The sequence below is a fragment of the Halichoerus grypus genome, chromosome 8 (genome assembly GCF_964656455.1).
Source record: "Halichoerus grypus chromosome 8, mHalGry1.hap1.1, whole genome shotgun sequence".
NCBI classification, from domain to species: domain Eukaryota; kingdom Metazoa; phylum Chordata; class Mammalia; order Carnivora; family Phocidae; genus Halichoerus; species Halichoerus grypus.
In genome coordinates, this window is record NC_135719.1 from 48,176,112 (window position 1) to 48,195,926 (window position 19,815).

Sequence of the window (19,815 nt, forward strand, 5' to 3'; positions counted from 1 at the left end):
CCCCATGGTCACTTGTGGTAAATCCCCATTCAGAACCACCTAGGATCCTCCCCAGAGCAGAGGACCGGAGAAAGTGGGCTGACTCTGTAGCCGGAAGGACTTAGGGACACTGGAGGAAGCACTTTGTAGAAACAAAGTTTAGCTTCTCAATCAGAGCTGTCCAAAAGAACTTCCTGCGGTGACGGAAATGTTCTGGATCCGCACTGTGCATTACGGTAGCCACTGGCCGGGCGTGGCTGTTGAACACTTGAAATGTGACTCGTGTGATGGAGGATTTGAATTCTAAATTTTATTTGAGTTTGGTTAACTTAGGTTTAAATAGCCACACATGGCTACCAGGTTGAACTGTGCAGTTCTAGATAATTCAGGCTTGAAAGAGGATGGCCTAGAGAAGAGAGGGGAGGCTGGCCAAGGATGCCTCTGTCGGGGGTTGAAGGCTTTGACTCCTTTTGGGATGACTGAGCTCTTGAGAGCAGCTTCTTCCAACAGCAGACCCAGAGGTGAGGCTGGGCGGGGTTTCCTCCCTGGGGATCTATTTGCGGAAGGGCATTATGTAATTCTGGTTGTCTGGAGTGCGGTGCCTGGGTTTAGGCCACCACTCTTCCTTCCCCCTGGAAAAATGCACAGTCACATCACTTACAGCAGTAAGGCTGAACTGATCCACCCCCTTCTTTGACAGAAGAGTCCAGGATGGGGAAGGGCTCGGGGGCAGGATTGGCTACAGATCCAGGTCTCTGGATCTCCAGCCCAGAGGCTCTCTCGTACACCTGCCACAATTCACTGGGGCCAGTTTTTCTCGATTAAACTCGGGGCATAGGCTTCATTCCCCTCTTAGAAGGGGTGGGATGGGGCACTTCCCAGAGGTCTCTAATAGAGTGATCCTATCTCTCTCACTTCAGCCCTTTTCCAATCTCTGGCCTCATTCTGACCTTTGGGGAGCCTTTTTGGGTGATTGCCTATTCCACCTGAAGGTGGCAATGCAATAGGACTTCTGGATTTGAGCCAGGTAATGTGAACTTGGCAGTTTCTTTGGGTTCCCATCCCTGTGGAATAATTGACACCAAGCCAGAAGGAGGTGCCAAGAATAGACCACAAGGCCCCGAGTGGGAGACCTGTGACAAGTGCCCAGGGGGAGGACCCTGGCTCAGGGAAAGAGTGCGCAAGCGCACCCGTGTCTTAGGCCTCGGAGAGGGCATGCCAGCCCCTTGGAGGACTGTTCCGGCGGAGAGGCCCCTGGCAATCAAAGGGAATACTGGCTTCACTTGCAGGGATGGGCTGTTGATTGCGACAAAATGTCTGCAGACTCTGCAGGGAGTAGGTGGCCAGGGTCTTCCCCCTGCAATGGGAGGGCTCCCGTGGGTCTCAGCGGGAAGGCAGGTCTTGGCACTCCCGAAGAACTCCCAGGGCTTGGGGTTGTCCCTCTAGACCTCATTGGTCTCCACCCCGTGGGACAGGGAGGGGAGGAGTCAGTTATTCAGCCTCAGGTTTGTAGATCCTATTTCTTTTTTTTTTTTTTTTTAAGATTTTATTTATTTATTTGACAGAGAGAGAGACAGCGAGAGAGGGAACACAAGCAGGGGGAGTGGGAGAGGGAGAAGCAGGCTTCCTGCTGAGCAGGGAGCCCGATGCGGGGCCTCGATCCCAGGACCCTGGGATCATGACCTGAGCCGAAGGCAGACGCTTAACGACTGAGCCACCCAGGTGCCCCTGTAGATCCTATTTCATTCTGCTAGCGGGAGTTGGCTCTTTATGTGCCCTACTAGACAAACTCCAGGGCCTAGCTTAGTCCCTGGTCTCTCAAGAAGCTGGAATAGAAACTCATTGACTACATACTCATCTTCTGTAATGAAGGACTTAGGTAAAAGAGAGAGGCCTTTGCTAGAAATTTGGGTCTCCCAATCTCTTAATTGGTGGGGGTTGGATGTGGCCTAGGGCTCGGCATTTTCAGTAGGAGTTGCCCTGTTGCCCGAGGAGGCAAATAGAAAAACTAGGAAAAATGTCTCAGGTCACAGAGCTGCTGGAGTGGATGCCCCAACATCCGGAAGGGGCCGAGGAGGGGAGCGTCTGCACTGAGTTGATGTTACTGTCTCTGGCAGGGACAGGCTCTACGAGCCCCGGTGGCGCCTTGAACATGTTTCTCCCGGTGTGGCCCAAATAAAAAGAGGCGTGAACTGTGGTTAGGCAGGCGCGGAGAAGGAATGCAGAGCCGTCAGGAGGGCAAAATCTTATTAGACAGTCAGGGGACCTGAGTTCTGGAGCCAGCCCTGCCATCAGCTCATGTGAGCTAGGACAAGCCTGGTCCACCCGGGGCCTCCGTTTCCTCACTGGTAAGATGAGGTGTATTGGGCAGGGTTCTAATAGGGTTCCAGCGGGAAACAGGTGGCATGCTCGAGCCGGGTCCCTTGAGGAGAGTTGAAGGAAGGACTGCTTACAAATTGTGGGCAGAACAGGGGGAAGGCACAAGGGAGGTGTAGCCCTGGGCTGAGGGGCAGTGGGCTGTTTCCAGCCCTAGACCCGAAGGGGCAAGGAAGGGCCAGTGGACAGAGAGAAAGGGTGTGTGTGGGGGGCAGGCGAGGGTCACCTGACAGGAGCTGGGACCTTTAGAACACAGGCAGCCTGAGGCAGCCCTGCAGGGAGGGGTCAGTCCGATGACTGGCCTGGCCTCATTCTCTTCCCTCCCACCTGCTGCTGGGACTCCCATTGGCTGGATGCTAGCGGAGGCCGGGGTCAAGGTTGCCCATTGACGCTGTCCATGCAGGTCTGCCCCCTCGGCCACAGAGCAGGCTGGAGAGTGAATGGGGGTGTGTGTGTGTTGGGGTGGTGGTTGTAGGCTGGGCAACATCCGGCCCATGAGGGACAGACGGGGTGGCCTTCCAGCCCTGGGACAAACCGAGAGGGAGGCAGGCAGGGCCAGGGGCAGGCGTGTGTTGGTTCCGGCTGATGTCCTGGGTCTCCGCTCTTCCCTGCCGGCTCAGAGGAAGGTGGCAGTCATTCTCCCGCAGAGCAAACTTCCGACTCCAGCCTGGACCGGGAGGAGGCGGAGGGTCATCTCCCTCGCCGTGCCGTCCAGCGCCGCCATCCGTCACTCTGCCAGCCGCGTGAAGTAATGATAGATTAGTGCACATTAGGCCTCCCATCCTGCAGGCCTACAAGCCGGGGCTTTACCAATCAGGGAGGGGGGAAGCAGCGCGAGGTGAGCGGGGCTCTGCGAGGGGAGCTGGAGGCGCCGGGAATTAATAAGCACTTGGAGATGGCAGGGATATTGAACTCATTCCTTAAATCAATCCTTAACCAAGAAGGATGAGGGAATGAGATTTTGGACAATTAGTGGGTAATGATGACCTTGTGAAAGGAGCTATTGACAAACGGTGTGAAGGTGGGAGTGGGTGGCTGGCAGTGGGGGATTGGAAGAGGAGTCCGCAGGTTGTGACCCTCCTGGAGGAGAGGGTGGGCTAGCGTGGGGGTGCTCTCCGCCCTGGAGGAGGAGGTCTCTGTGTGGCCTTCTTACTGGGTTAGAAAAAGAGACCTGGACAGGGTGGCCCTCCCCTCCTCCCACCGCTCCATGCCCTTCTCCAGAGACCCCCACATGCCGAACACTTGGCGGTGCAAGGTTAGGGTCCCTGCTTTCCGGACAGAGCCCAGCCTCATTTCCGGTGAGGGACCCGCAGTCCTCCCCGTTCTCAGAATCTCAGGGCGCTTTGTGGCAAGGGGCGTTCTCACCGTCTTCCATCAGCCCTGCTGGTACAGGAGCAGGACCAGCGTGCCAGAGGTGAAGGCCTTGCCCCCCACATTGTGGGGAGCTCAATCCTCTTTCCAACCCTGTCTTTTCTGCTCCTCTCGTCCTCTGGCCTCCTCTCTGACTGATTGGGTACCTGTGCAGCCTGGCCCGAGATGTCCGGCAGGAACACCGTCTGTGCCCCTTCCCTGCTGAGCTTCTGCCATGGTGTCCTCCTCTGCACTGTGGTCACCCAGACTCTAGCAGCAGCCACAGCAGTGCCAGAGACTTTGAAGGAGGAGCACCTTTGCTTTGAAGGAGCCTTCTTCAGTGGCTTCCTCAGAAAGCAGAGCCTGAGACAAGGATTAAGAACATGTGATTTATCCTTGGGAAGGCTCTTCAGAAAGAAACCTGAGAGGGAGGGAGAGAAACAGGGGAGGTGAGGGGAAGGAGCTGAGCAAGGATGTGGCCTCAGGTAAGGCCTGGATGTGGCCTGTCCCACTGGGGAAGGTTCTGGAGTCTGAACCAGAACTCAGAGTGATCCCCTGGTGGGAGTGGGCCAGCCTTTTGTACTGGTCAGTCGTTGACTAAGAGCTATCAGGAAGGGGAATTTAAAGCTCCTGGATAGGGGGCTTCAGTCAGCTGAGGACAGTTCTTGGGGAGTGGGTGGGAGGTGGGTATGGGGAGCGATGGGCCTTTAGTAGCACACCCCCACAGCACTGGGGTCAAGGGCACCAGAGTGTTCACTGCAAGTGCTTTTCAGAGCCCCTGTGGCCACCCCGTCTCATTGTATAAGGGATGATAATAATTCGAATCCCTTACATTTATACAGTATTCACAAGCTACTAGACGCTTGCAAAAAATTATCTCATTTTATCCTTACAGCTTAACTCACTTTGCAAGAAAGTTTTGATCTTTACTCTATAGACAGGAAGCCAAATGTATGCCCAGAGATCTAGTAGGTGAGGAGGCTGGGACCCGAACCACCAGGGTCACTGTGTTGATTCAGTTCCGACTGTCTGCCATCAAAGCTTTCCCCATTAGCGGCACTGTTCTCTGAATGGGAGGAAGAAATGATCCTCAATAGAGCATATTATTAGCGTCTTGCACACACTTCGCCCACTTACTCACTGTCTTCTTAAGCAGTCTCCTCTGCAAAAGTTGGGAATCAGAGAGCTTTCCTCTCTGGACAAGACCCCTGTCAGTTAAGAGGCATCCAGAAGGAAGTATTGTTCTCTCTGGGTTTCCCTCCACCTGCCCCATCTCTCCCTGTTGCCCACCCCAGTTCTTGACTCAAGCCTTATTACCACTGTTATTATTATTGTGATCCTAGGGGAGAGGCCCCCGCATCTTTGGTGCAGCCTTTTAGATAGAAAGATAACCAAAAGGAGCCACACTTAATTTAAAACGACAAGTTACGTTTCCTTCTGGATTTTTGGGGGAAGACGGTCTCTAAGGAAATTACATCTGACAACCTAAAATAAACTGTGCGGGAGATTTATGCTTTCTGTGGACTTGCAAAGCCTAGCTCTTGAGATGGCAGGGTGAAGGGAGCCTCTAGAAGCCCTGGCTAATTGCAAAAATTAGCTGTGTGTGACTTACCCGGATGGTCTGGATGCTTCCTGTCTGGCTCCCATTCTGCTGGGGGGCATAATGGGGTATGTGGGAAGGTCGGGGACAGCACTGCTAAGGTCTCACCCAATGACCTGGCGGTGGGATGGAGCTATTCTGGTCTGGGATCCCTTCTTTTCAAACGTTAACCATAAAAAATAAAGTGAAACAAAACAGGGCAGGGAAGCTTTAGATAAGGAACCAAGGACATGGCATCTTTGAAAGTTTTCCCAAAGGAGTTGTTGGTGTTAGCTGAGACCGCCAGAATTTACTTTAGCTATTACTATGGATGAATAATTATGGGCAAGCCAGCAAGTACTGTGGGTTCACAGCGGGTTAATTGGGAATAATGGGTTTCATTCCAAACTGTGAGAAATGATATTTGAGAGAGAGAGGGGGTTGGGGAGGAGAGAGAGAGAGAGGCTTTGCTTGCCCTCATTGAATGCCAGGCTATCCTTTCGTTGCACATTTGGCTCTGCTGGTCCTGGCCAAGCCTCTCGAGTCCAGACATCTGGGCCTGGGTCTTTGTTGGGCAGACGGTGTGTGGGTAGGGGTGTGGGATGGGGGCTGAAGCCAGCATCGAGATCAGGTGGCTTATTTGCATTGCTTCCCCTTCCTGAAATTGGGATGGGTGACCTGGCATTTGATCATTCAGCACATGTGCTTTGAGTGCGTGTGATGGGCAAGACCTCAAAGGCACTGGGGCCTGGGCATCTCTGTGAGTCCGCACGGAGGGAGTGAGGGAGGCAAGCACTGACAGGCTCACTGCAGTCAAATAGATATACAGTGCCAGCCACAAATGTCAGCTACATATGTAATTTTAAATTTTCTCATAGCCTCGTTAAAAAAGGTAAAAAGAATAAGTGACATTAATTTTAGTAATATATCTTATTTAACCCAGTATATCCAAAATATTGTCATTTCAACATGGAATCAATAGAAAAGTTATTAAGGAGGTATTTTATACTTACAGCACATCTGAATTCATATTAGTCACATTTCAAGCGCTCAATAGGCCATCTGGCCAGTGGCTACTGTATTGGACAGTGCAGGATGAGATCATCACTAATCTTGTGCATGCATGTGCGTGCGCACACACACACACACACATACACACACACAGAGTGTAGTGAGTGCTGCCAAGGAGAGGTTTCACACAGTGTCGAGCAGGGAGGCCTCACGGTTGGGCAGGGGCTGGGAGGGTCAGAGATGCAGTCTGGAGGAGGGGCAGCAGTTACCAAGGCCAGGGGGTTGAGGGAAAAGCATTCTAGGCAGAGGGAACTACATGAGCAAAGACCATGGGGCAGGAGTTGAAGGAACCAAGAAGACCACGTAGCCAGAAAGGATGAGCAAGGGGAAGAACAGTGGAGGCGAGGCTGCTGGGGGCAGGCAGGAGAGTGCATGGCCCTGCAGGCAGCCTGGAGATTTGGGTCTTACTAGCAGAAGGGAGCTGGGGAGGAGGCATAAGCAGGAACAATAGGATCAGGTCTGCTTTCTGAAGTCCGTTCTGGCTGCTGGGAGGAACCTGGCTCAGGAGGAAAGTAGGGGGTCCGTCAGGCAGCGTTGCAGCATGCTGCCTGCTGAGGGGGTGCTCTGGAGGAGAGGCTGCCTGTTCCAGAGGCCAGGCCAGCTGTGGGCTGTCGGAGCTGCTGCCCGCCCCTCTCCCACCCCCGGAAATTAGGCTGAGAGGCACCAATACAGGGGAAACTTACCCATATTTGGAGTAGGTCAGTGCAATATGCCCTGCCTGAAGTTAGGGCTCTAGAAGGGTATCTCAGCTCCACTTCCTGGCTGTGCAACCTTGGATAGGTCTTTCCCCCTCCAGAGGCTTTCTTCAGCTGTAAAAATGAAGTGAGGGGATGGTATGTGGACGGACTAGGGGTCTAAAACCTCATGACAGTAGGGTAGGCTTCCCCTCTGGGTTGTCTTGGGCACCACCTCCTTTGTTCTGGTTGGCCCTGGACTTGGAAGGTTTCTTTCTTTGTTCCGAGGAGTGGGAGGGATGGTCCATCACCCTGCAGCTGTTCGCCCCTGTCAGATGCCCAGCTCCGCTGTGACGCTGGCCACGGAAGCCACGTGGCCATGACAGGCAGGGCTGGGACTGTGAGACAGGGTTTGTGAGGAGAGAGGACGCCTCTTGGACCTCGGCACTGGCTGCAGCCACAGCGCCATGACCAAGTTCATGGTGCCCAGGGGAGGGAGGATGGGATGGCAGGGAACCAGAGAGCCACATGCCGTGTTCTCCACCCTGCAGCTGTAAGAGTCCTCACCTTCTCTGACACATTCCCTCAGCAGATACGTATCCAGGGTTGCTCTGTGCCAGGCAGCTGGAGATGCCGGGGTGCTGTGGATAGGGTCAGGGAGAGCACCTTGGAGGAGATGATCTGAATGATGAGCAGGTGGCAGATGTGGGGGAAATCTGGGAGAAAGAGCTTTCCAGGCAGAAAGGACTGCCCATGCAGAGCCCCTGAGGTGGGAATGGGTCTGCCTTGCTGGAGGAACAGACAGAAGGTGCATCAGGATGGAGCAAAGAGAACAAGGAGGGGGTGGTGTGAGATGAGCCCAGAGAGGTGAGCAGGAGCCGGACTATGGGGAGCCTCCTAGACCTAGGAAGGGATTTGGATTTTAGTCCGATTGTGAATGGAAGATGCTGGAGGGTTTTAAACAGCAGAACAGGGTGATCTGGTTTATATTTTAAAGCTCTCTCTGGCTGCTGGGTGGGGGAAGCAGGAGGCCAGTGAGGAGCTTCTGCCATATGTATGGTGGTGACCTCCTCAAGGCGGCAAATGAGGGGGCAGGGGAGGGCAAGGGAGAACCATGTTCTGTGCTGTTCATGGTGAGTTTGAGAAGGCTGTTAGGCATCCAGGGGAAGGTGTCCAGCAGGAGGTTGGTGGCTATGGATCTGGAACGCGGGGGCCCTGCTGATATAAATCTGGGTGTTGTCACTGTCCTGACAGCGTGTAAAGCCTGCGATGGCCCGAATCGCCCAGGGAGTGGATACAGGTAGATGCGGACGGACTTCATGGCATTCTCGTGCTCCGCCAGCCAGGGCCACCGCTCACACCTGAAGTGGTTTCGCCGAGGGCGCTGTCCTGGGTCCCAGCCACGCCTCTCCCCCGGCCGCAGGAGTCTGTGGTGGCCATTCCTGCGCAGAGCTGAGCCTGGGCCAGGTGTCTCTGGCCTGGCAGGATGTGGAGGGTGCAGGGAGGGAGAGGGAGACCACTCCTTTGGGCTTCTGAGTCCTTCCCTACACTCTGGGATTATTGCAGCATCCAGAGGGGACCTGGGAGCTTTTCTTCCTGCCTTTCCCCATAAGTCCCCCTCTGCTCAGCCTGGGAGATAGGGGACCCAGAGAGAGGCAAAAGGAAGGGCGACAGAGAAGCAGAGACTGAGAAGGGCAGGGGGAAGCCCCAACAGGGCTGCCAAGGGACCAGGGCCTAGGCCCAACTGGAGGGAGCTGCGGAGGCCAGGGGTCATAGGACAGGGAGGGCGAAGGAAGGACAGAAAGAGAGGGTTTGAAAAAAAAAAAAGTTCCTTTCTCTCTCTGGTGCTGGTGTTGGTGACTCGTTCCCTTTTCCTGCCTGGGAAGTAAACACCATCTCTAATCTCCTAAAGTAAAGTGGCCTGAAGATTTTCGACAAGGTCAGTTGCCCTGTGGATACTCACCTCATGCCAGGAACTTGACCTACTCTCTCAACCTCACACTACCTTCAGACCAGAAGATCAGGAGGTTTATAGAATCTGCTCAAGACCCCGGGGATTTTGGGTGGTGGGGGTGGGATTCGGCCAGATAGCTAAGTCGGGCCCCTGAGCAATCCCGCTCCACTTTGTGTTTATTTCCCTCAGCACCTAAGCCCACATGCTTGGAAAATTATGATTTAAAAAAAGATTGTTTTTTTTTTTTAAAGATTTTATTTATTTATTTGAGAGAGAATGAGAGACAGAGAGCATGAGAGGGAGGAGGGTCAGAGGGAGAAGCAGACTCCCCGCTGAGCAGGGAGCCCGTTGCGGGACTCGATCCCGGGACTCCAGGATCATGACCTGAGCCGAAGGCAGTCGCTTAACCAACTGAGCCACCCAGGCGCCCGAAAAAAGATTGTTTCTAAAGCGCTGTGAGGGGAAGGCCCCAGGGGTTACCCTAGTCTGAGAGGATGAGTCCACACACACGCAGAGAAGGTGGCCAGCTCTCCCAAGTCTCCCGGCCAGTTGGTGCCCGAGTTCAGGAAGGAAAGCAGGAAAGCTTGCTGGGGCTCTGCCGTACCTCCTGCCCCAGCCCCTCTCCCCGGGGGGTGCCGGGTGTTAGCAGCTGCCATTACCTGCCTGGGACCCGCAAACAGATGGCCCTGAGTTCCTGGGACAGTTCCAATTCCAAATGTTCTCTCTGGTTGTCAGACAGATGTACTGCTTTTTAGTTCAGAAATTATGGAGCACCTTATGCATGGCTATAAATCCTGTCCGCTCTTATAGGTTCTGTCCCAGAAAGGTGTGGCCCCTAGAAAGGCAGGATGGTACTTTTTTTTTTTTTTTTTTTGGTGGGAGGGGAGAGGCCGAGCGAGAGAGAGAATCTTAAGCAGAATCCACATCCAGCATGGAGCCCAGCTCAGGGCTCGATCTCACAACCCTGAGATCCTGACCTGAGCTGAAATCAAGAGTCAGACGCTTAACTAAGCCACCAGGTGCCCCAGGCAAGATGGTAATTTGTAAAGGCTGGTTGAGAACTGGGATTGGGGTCTGAATGGACTCTGGAAGGGCCAATCTATAGAAGTTACCCTCTGTCCAAAACTGCACAAGGCCTACAGGAGATGTGTCAGACCTGGTGAGAAAGATCCAGTGGGTCAGAAGTTATTGTCCCCATCTTACAAGCGTGGAAAATATGGCTCAGAGAAAAGCTGTACTTGCCCAGGGCCTTTGGCAAGTCTGGGATGAAGCTAGAACTTGAACCCAGCTCCCCTAACTCTTGGTTTAGTGTTCTCGCCACTACCGCATCCTCCCGAAGAAAGACCTTTCACGTAGGTCCAGTAGGACTGCCATATACAGCCACCCAAGCTGTGCACTGCATAATTCCATTCACACTGGCAGTGATATGACAGACTTGTGTGGTGCAGCAGTTCTGGGTTCAGCTCTGGGTTGGCTCTTCTCTGTCTGTCTATTGCGCTTCCACCTTCAGTCCTTCCTGGCACTACAAGAGAAGACATAAGAGGGGTGTCCATTCAGAAGTAGGTGTGATGGCTCCACCTGGGTATTTCTAGCCTTGTTCAGGCCACCCTGGGCCCCCTACCCATCTAACAGCCCTGCTCCTAGGTATATGGTCCTGTCTCATCTGCTCTTTCAGCACCATTTGCTTAGGGGTGGGACTGGGGGGAGATGGTTTTGGGGACTCTGGTGGGGGATGAGTCCAGGTGAAGGCCATATTTCGGGCTGCTTTCTCTTTACTCTCCCACATCCCCCACATGCATCCCTGGGATGAAAACTGTGGCACGAGCTTTCTTAAATACGACACATCTGTTCCTCCCGTGTGGGGTTGGGTGGGGGGGAGAATTTATAGGTGAGAAACCAGCAGACTGATCTTCCCTCTGCTCCAGTGGTCAGGCTGTCGCTGACTGATGCCCCGTGTACCGCACTGCCTGGATGGCTCCTTTTTATGGGCTCCGCCCGCCTTCCCATAACTCAGGAGGGCGGCTGTAAATCCTCAGGGGCGGCTGAGCAATCCTCTATTAGGACAGCCACCTGGAGTTCCTGGCAAGTCCCTCTAGCCAGCAACACATCTCACTGTCAGAGCAGTTGTGAGCGGAGGGGATGTGCCCAGGACAGGGAGCCAGGAGATCCGGCCAGCTCCGAAGCTCCAGGCTGGCAGGGGCCTGGAAAGGTCACCTGGTGCAAGTGTTCAGCCTATGCATTCCCTCTGCTGATGGGGAACTCACTGCCTCCCAGCCCATCCATCTTTGGAGAGCCGCTCCATTTCAGTTGATGAGCTTCTCTTCAGCTGGAATCCATCTTCTGAGGGTTTCCAGCTTATTTCTCTTCCTTGGGGCCAAACAGAAGGAATCTGAAGATGGAGTGATGGCTCTGTTTAACTTCTCTGCTGGCTTCAGAACCAGTTCATTCAATTCTTACTGCAACAAAAAAAAAAAAATCAATTTTTTATCACATAACATGTTACAGTTGCTTAGAATTAAAGCAGGGTGGAACAAGCCTGGATGCATGGGCAGAGGGCTCTAGATTTTTCTTTCCCCTGCTCCCTGACACGATGTGACAGTTACTGCAAAGATGGGTGGCTACAGGTTCTGGCATCCGTGCCTCAACGTTCCCTCTGTTCTAGCCTTTGTCCAACCTAGTGTTTTTCCAACTGTAGCAGGTGTAAGCATTATGTGCCAGTGGTCTATTTTATACCCCGCTCCACGGGTGCTTTAAGAGATTTGCAAGGGTCATTTTGACTCTATGCAATGTTTCCCTTACATGATGACTTTTGAACTTAACCCCCACCCAAGAAGTGACTCGATCATGTTTCTTTCTTTCTTTTTTTTCATTTCCTTTCCTTTAAACACTTTTTTCCCTTTATTTCCTTTCCTACCGAGGCAGAACTTACCAGCAGTGAAGTGTATAAATCTTAAGCGCACAGCTCAATGAACTTTTTACAAATGGATACACCTAGGTGGTTCCCACGCTGCTCAAGATAGAGAATACTTTGCTCACCCTGGATGGTTCTGCATGCTCCTTCTCAGTCCATGCCGTCTCCCCTCCCAGAGGTGACGGTCGTCGCTTCTTCTTGACCCTCGTATAAATGGAATCATGCGGGAAGTGCTCTGTGTCTGCTTCTTGTGCTCTGCAAAACACCGCATTGCCTTGTGGGGCTGTAGTTCTTTGTACGGTGCTGCGTAGTATTCCTGAAGCTACCGCTCAATATTATTTAAAGACAGTGATTATAGGCCATTTTCCCCTTTTAAAAAATATTTGATATATTTGAGAGAAAGAGAGCACGAGCGGGGTGAGGGGCAGAGGGAGAAGCAGGCTCCCCACTGAACAGGAAGCCCGATGCAGGACTCGATCCCAGGACTCCAGGATCATGACCTGAGCCAAAGGCAGATGCTTAACAGACTGAGCCACCCAGGCGCCCCTCATTCTCCCTTTTTTAAGTCTAAATAATTTTTTATTTGTAGTAAACTAGGCATTACATACAATTTACTATCTTCCATTATTAAGTGTACAGTGTTCAGTGGCAGGAAGTACATTGACGTTTAACCATCACCGCCGCCAGGCTGTTCTCTTTTTACAAACTGTCTGGTTATCTTTTGGTCCCTCCTCTGGTCTCCAGCCTTACTTCTCAGCACGGTCCATCCTGATTCCTGGTCTTTGTTCCCCCAGCACCCTGTTTGTTCCACACTCATCATGATGTGGTTCTGTGTTTTCCACATTGCTGGTAGCCAGCCAGGAGTGGGTCATTGAATCAATTCAGTGGATGCCAACTCACCTTCTAAAAATAGGAAAATAGAGGGGCGCCTGGGTGGCTCAGTCGGTTAAGCATCTGCCTCTGCCTTCGGCTCAGGTCATGATCCTGGGGTCCTGGGATCGAGCCCCGCATCGGGCTCCCTGCTCAGTGGGGAGTCTGCTTCTCCCTCTCCCTCCTGTCCCTCCTCCTGCTTTTGCTCTTTTGCTCATGCTCTCTCTTAAATAAAAAAATAAAATCTTAAAAAAAAATAAAAATAGGAAAATAGAAAATATTCGATCACCCCATGCGTAGTAAAGGTAAATAGAGCTGTGTGGAGCCTTTGTTTTACACATATATGCTTATACGTATTTGTGTCCAGTGGTTCATGGTGTCAAGTGGACTGCTTTTTGTGGGTTGTTTTCTGAAGCGTGGAAGCCACTGGTTTGGTGGGCTGTGAGGCATTGCCGTATTCCACAACCAGCAACAGTGATCGCCCGTGATAGGTGCTCACCAAATGTCTGTAGGAGAAGGGATGCATGTCCATCTGAGCGTCCACTCCTCCAGCTCCCTAGGTCTTTCTGCAGAGAGGGCATCTCAGGGCTCCTGGGCCTGGCTTCACACCCCCGGGCAGATTCCAGTTTGTGTGTCTTTTTGGCTCAGACTCTGGCTTCTGGTGGCGTTTGGTCTGATGCAGGGAGGGAGGGGCTGGCACGCTCATTTAAAACATGTCCATTAAGAAGTACTTGGAGATTATGTTATTAGCTTTTCAAGCAAACACATCCTTCTGTTGAATTTCCCACCACGGAATGCTCCTGGGCTTCCTTTGCTCACGTGACTGCCATGGGTTTCCCCATCTAGAGCTGTGCTGTTGATATTTTATTTTTTATTTTTATTTTTATTTTTTTTTAAAGATTTTATTTATTTATTTGAGAGAGAGAGAGAGCATGAGGGGGGGAGGGTCAGAGGGAGAAGCAGACTCCTCGCAGAGCAAGGAGCCCGATGCGGGACTTGATCCCGGGACTCCAGGATCGTGACCTGAGCCGAAGGCAGTCACTTAACCAACTGAGCCACCCAGGCGCCCCTGTGCTGTTGATATTTTAGATCAAAAGTGAAGCCCCTTATATTTATCCCTGTTATGTTTCATCTTCTCCCATCCCGTTCATTGCTCCAGCCTGTCAAGAGCTTTTGAGATCCTCATCCCGCTCCGTCAGCTTCCATATGACTCAAGGATCTCGTGAGCCTGGGCTCTAGGTGGTTGTCCAAGTCATGGAGGAATAAGCTGAAGAGTCTAGCCCTCTGACCTCATGCTGTGAGCCTGCCTTCAGGAGGGAAGTGCTCTCCTGGTCAGCAAGCATTAGACTGCTCTTCCCTCTGCCTAGGACATTCCTCCTCTAGCACCTGCATGGCTGGCCCCCTCGCCTCCCCCAAGCCTATACTCAAATATCACCTGTTCAGTGAGGTCTTCCAGACCACTCTGCTTCAAGTGTAACCTGTCTCCCAGTTCTGACATTCCATACCCCCTTCCTTGCTTTAGTTTTTGCCATAGTGCTTATCGCCACACAACACGTATATCACTTATTTATTTTCTTAATCCTCTCTGTCTCCCCACTAGAGTACAGGCGCTTCTAGGACAGGAGTGTGTGTGTATGTGTGTATGTGTGTGTGTCCCTTTAGTGTCTGGGCAGTACCTGGTATGTAGTAGGCCCTCAACAAATACTTGTTGAATGAATGAATGAACGAATGGCATCAGTAATTACACCCACCAATTAGAGTATTTTAAATAAATAGAGGTATTTATTTCTCATATAACAAGTTTTCTGGAGGTTCAGTATCTGCTGCTGGCAAAGGGGGTCCACAGGGAGAACTAGGCTTTATCCACTTTGACTACCACTACTCCTTTGCATGTTGGCGTGTAGCCTCATGGCTCCAAAGTGGCTGCTGCACCCTCAGGCATCTTATCCATGTTCCAGTCAGGAAGTGGGGAGAGAGGGAAGGCTTTTCCTCAGGAGGTTTTGTCCTTTTATTTAGAACAGAGAGTTGTCCTAGCTGACTTCTCGATACACTTTATTACCAGAACGGTGACATGTGCCTACTCTTACACCAATCACTAGCCAAGGGGGATGAGATCACCAGTCCTAACTCATCCCTTGGGGTTGGTGCTCCTCCTGAGGTGTAAGGGTCTCCATCTATCATATAAGCCAGTTGGAGTTCAATTAGCAAAGAAGAAAGGGGAGAGGGAATGACCATATCATGAGAGAGATTGAACATCTTTCAGATTTGTTGTGCTGATTTGCCTTTTCCTAATCCAGAAGAATTGCGGTTAGTCTGACCTGCAAGGAGCCGGCGTCAGGCCATGGTGTCCACTGTGTCCTCTCCTAGAGCCTCTCTGGCCTCCCTTGACTAACCCTCTGGAACCCAGCCCAGCTGAGACTCTGGTAATCCTTCCCACCAAAACTCTCCCCATCTTCTCAGAACCTTGCTTCCCCCAAAGGATCCCATAGGGTACGATCACACCAAGACCCACGTCCCAAGGTCTGTCCTTGTGATCTGGTGAGAGTGTCACTGTGTCCCCTATGGCAGCCGGGGCTCAGGCCTGAATCTTCCCCTTCATCCTCCTGTGTACTGTGAGGTCACTGAGGGTCCAGCTGTATGGGGGATGGTGGCTGGGTGGTTGTGTAGAAGGTGTATCTAGAGTGACCACAGTTCTGGGCCAAGTCAGGGTGCTGAATAACCTGGAAGGATTTCCCCTCCAAACTCCAAGTAATGGGATGCCTGGATGGTTTAGTCGGTTAAGCATCTGCCTTCGGCTCAGGTCATGATCTCAGGGTCCTGGGATTGATTCCCACATCGGGCTCCCTGCTCAGCAGGATCCTGCTTCTCCCTCTGCCTGCTGCTCCCCCTGCTTGTGCTCTCTCTTTCTCCCTCTCTCTGAAAAATAAATAAATAAAATCTTTAAAAACAAAAAAAAACCCTCCCAACCTCCAAGTAATGGATTTAAAGCATTTACATGGGGCCCCAGACCTTAGGACTGGAGATCGGTCATTCATTCCAGGGGGTTCTTGGTCTTTCTCTGGGCTCTGGGGCTCCTGGGCACAGCTCTGGGGGGAGGATGGGAAGAAAAGTATTTCAGGATGGGCACCATGGATGCCGGCGCAATCTGGCATCGGCCATCAGGTGGAAGACAGGATCCACTGGGCATTGTGTGAGTCTCTGATGCACCAGCTCCCTGCTGTCCCCTTTACTGCCATTTCAATGCTGATGCTCTCCCAGGCTCTTTGCCATATATATATATATATATATCTCCACTCATCTATCAGTGGACACTTAGGTGTTTCCATGTGTCAGCTATTGTAAATAATGCTGCAATGAACATGGGGTGCAGTTACCTCTTCATGGTAGTGGTTTTATTTTCTTTGGATAAATACCCACAAGTGGAATTGCTAGATCGTATGGTAGTTCTGTTTTTAATTTTTTGAGGAATCTCCATACTGTTTCCCGCAGTGGCTGCACCAATTTACATTCCCACCAGCAGCGCATGAGGGATCCCCCTTTCTCTACATCTTCGCCAGCACCTGTTAGCTCTTGTCTCTTTGATGCTAGCCGTTCTGACAGGTGTGAGGTGATAGCTGTGTGGTTGTGATTTCCATTTCCCTGATGATGAGTGATGGTGAGCAGCTTTTCATGTCTCTGTTGGCCATCTGGATGTCTTCTCTGGAAAAGGGTCCATGCTGGTCCTTTGCCCATTTATAATTGGATTATTTGTTCTTTTGCTATTGAGTTGTAGGAGTTCCTTATATATTTTGGATATTAACCCCTTATCAAATATATGGTTTGCAGTTTTTTTCTCCCATTCTGTTAGGAGAGATGCAATCTAGGCTCGTCTGAAAACGCAGAGTTCAGAAGCCACAGGGTGGAGGACTTAGAAATACTTAAGTTGAGGGGTGCCTGGGTGGCTCAGTCAGTTAAGCGACTGCCTTCGGCTCAGGTCATGATCCCAGGGTCCTGGGATCGAGCCCCACATCGGGCTCCCTGCTCCGCGGAAAGCCTGCTTCTCCCACTCCCACTCCCCCTGCTTGTGTTCCCTCTCTCGCTGTCTCTCTCTCTCTCTGTCAATTAAATAAATAAATAAAATCTTAAAAAATATAAAAAAGAAAGAAATACTTAAGTTGAACCTGGAGCTGGTTGTCTGGCCCGTTTTAAAATGTGGGTTCATGCCTGAGTGGGGGGCACTATAGAAATGGGCCTCTCCCTGAGAGGGCAGTTTCAGGCACCCAAGGTGAAGGAAATATTTGAGGAGCAGTGACCTTTCGCTGTTCACCTTATCAGAGCTGATGTGGCCCATGCTTCCCAAGCTTGGCTGCTTATTAGGACCCTGGAGAAACTTAAAAACAATCTGGCTTCCTGGGTTGCATCCTTAGAGATTCCCTTCAGTGGGGCCTGGTGGAGGCCCAGGAACCTGTGTCTTCTAGATCTCTTTTCTCCCATGCTACCCCAGGTGATTCTGATGTGCAGCCAGTTTTGGGACCCTGACCCAGAGGTGGGGTGCCAACGGCTCTCTGTGCCCCAGGCAAGCAGCTGTTGCTGGGACCTGGCACCTCCAAATTCTTTTCTCAGCCCAAGAGGCAAAGTGGGCGGGCTTTGAGGAAGCTGCTCTGAGGCTGGGTCCTGATGGTTCCATCTGCCCGGTAGGGGGGACTGTGTTTGTGTGAAGCCTGCCTTTGGAGAAGGAGAACTTGGAATGGTTGGCTGCGGTTAAACCAAATTTCCTTAGCTTCCACACGAAGCTTCTGACTATTGATGCTGCGAGGAACACGCATGGGGACCCCCACTCCGGACACGTGGATGTCCCCGATAGTCCTTCTGGTTCGGGGGCCGAAAACGAGGCAGGGCTTCAAAGAGACAATTTCAATATTTAGTCCCTCTTCTGGCCACGTATTTATCAAAAACGAATCTTGGGACTCTGCAGCCACATGCATTTCCAGCCCGGCTGCAAGTGGTTCACAGCAGCGAGCGTTTCCAGCGCCTCACCCAGGGAGCAGAATATTTCAGAGGGGCCGCGGCGGGAGGGGCATCTGGGGATTCATTTAAAATAAAATCCTATTCCCGTGTTCCCATTACCGCCTCGGAGGTTGCCGTGCATATACAACCTCACGCCCCTCTTTTCTTTAAAATAATAGAAAAAAGCCCCATACTTCGCAGCAAAACTTTAACCTTCCCTTTAGAAATCGGTCCAAAAGGTCAGAGCTATGCTCCTGGACATTTCCTGGGCTCAGCTGGGAACTGATTAAAGCAGTCAGCCCCGGCTTCTCAGCTTTGTCAGAGACAACTCTCTAAATTCTTTGTTATTCACTTTGCTGTGTATTATAAATATATTTATCTTCCTCTGTCAGGCGTCTGCAGGACGGGTGCTAGGGGGCTGGGAGTCCTGCTTAAGGGCTTCCAACAATGTGTCCTCCCTGAGTGACATTAGTGCAGCTGATGGGGGCAAGAATGAGGAGGTTCCGGACCCAGGGCTGCCGTAGGGCGGGGGCTGGCGACGCTGGCGGGGCTAGAGAGAACACCGGGTACAAAGCCTTGTGTGTAGAAGGTCCGCCCCCACCCCATCTCGGGGTTGATTTCCCATGATGCCCCTCTTGTAGCTCTGTGACACACACATGGATGTGAGGTGATGTTCATGGGGCAGGACACTTACGCTTCCTCACTCACTTTGACTAATTAAGGCAGAAGTTTTTGTTTGTTCGTTTTTTGTTTTCTCATTCAAGGGTTAATACCATTCTGCCAGAAGTGATCAGGAGAGGGGACAGTGGATAGGGTGGCTCCCTTGAGGAGTGAGGAGGTTGGGTGGCAGCGTTTGGCCGTGGAGATGTCATTATTTCTATAGCGATCCTTCGTCCCTGTAGGATGTGGGAAAGCCATATATGTTCTGATTCAGTGCTGTTAGCATGTCTTCCATCCCAGATACTCCCCTCTAAAATCTGTGAGGGAGGTGTTGGCTTCATTTCTACGGATGGGGAGTCGTAAGCATTCAAGAAGTAAAAGGACTTTCCTACAGTCACGGGGTCTGGGAGGACTGGGGGTCTGGCTCAGGGTCTGGGCTTTCCCCGGACGTGTGGCATGGGAGGAAGGGACAGAGCCTAGAGGTGCAGGAGCTCATGCTGGAAAGCTCCCAAGGCCTCGTGGGAAGGGACGGGGCTGGAGCTTAGAGGGGTTTCGCACTGGCTCAGTGACCTTGGGCAAGTCATTTCCTCTTGCTGAGCTCTCTTCTCTGGGTGTACAGGGAAATGGACTGTGATGGTGATGTCCTCATAGCTTAGATACAACCCATGTCTGGGATGCCCTGATTTCGACAGAGGTGGGCTCAGGCTCAGGCCCTGGAGACTGTTATGGCCCACGGTGAGTTCCTTGGACCAGGGAAGTCTTGAATTTCCTGTTTTATTTAATAGCAAGGGTTAATAAAGGCAGAGGGAATGAGAAGGGGACCGGGCTGGGGTGCACAGCTATAGAGGCCCAAAGACTCCCAACCAGAGGGGCTAGCAGGAGCCTTGACGCAGGAATCAGCATCTTCCTCCCCTCGGGGACCACGCTCTGCCCTGGCCTGACATAGGGAGAGGGGGCAGAGCCCAGGCCACCAACCATGTCTGTCTCTGCAAGGGACCTGGGACATGGAAGAGGAGGCTCACTGAAGGGGGCAAGAGGAACCAACGATTCACAAACTGCTGAGGAGAGCTTGCTGGCTGCTCTAATTTTGCGATTTGAAGCCCTATACTGAGGCTGCGCTGCTCAGAAAGAGACTGATGTTTGTCATGAACATTCCATGAAGTACTGTGGAACCAGCCTGTGGGAAGGTGCTGGGAGCTGCCAGAACATTCCACAAAGTACCCTGGAACCAGAATGTGGGAAGGGGCCGGGAGCTGCCAGAACATTCCACAGAGTACCATGGAACCAGCATGTGAGAAGGTGCTGGGAGCAGCCAGAATATTCCACAAAGTACCGTGGAACCAGCATGTGGGAAGGGGCCGGGAGCTGCCAGAACATTCCACAAACTACCGTGGAACCAGCGTGT

General features: G+C 52.0%; 1 long non-coding RNA gene across 1 annotated transcript; it reads right to left on the reverse strand.

Annotated features, from left to right (window-relative positions):
* Window positions 1-281: 281 nt before the first annotated feature.
* LOC118532479 (uncharacterized) lies at window positions 282-7,344 on the reverse strand. Its single transcript, XR_004915733.2, has 4 exons — window positions 7,039-7,344; window positions 3,873-4,068; window positions 2,891-3,087; window positions 282-611 (listed from the first exon to the last, which is right to left on the reverse strand). It is a non-coding gene; the product is annotated as an uncharacterized LOC118532479 (long non-coding RNA).
* Between the last annotated feature and the right edge of the window lie 12,471 nt (window positions 7,345-19,815).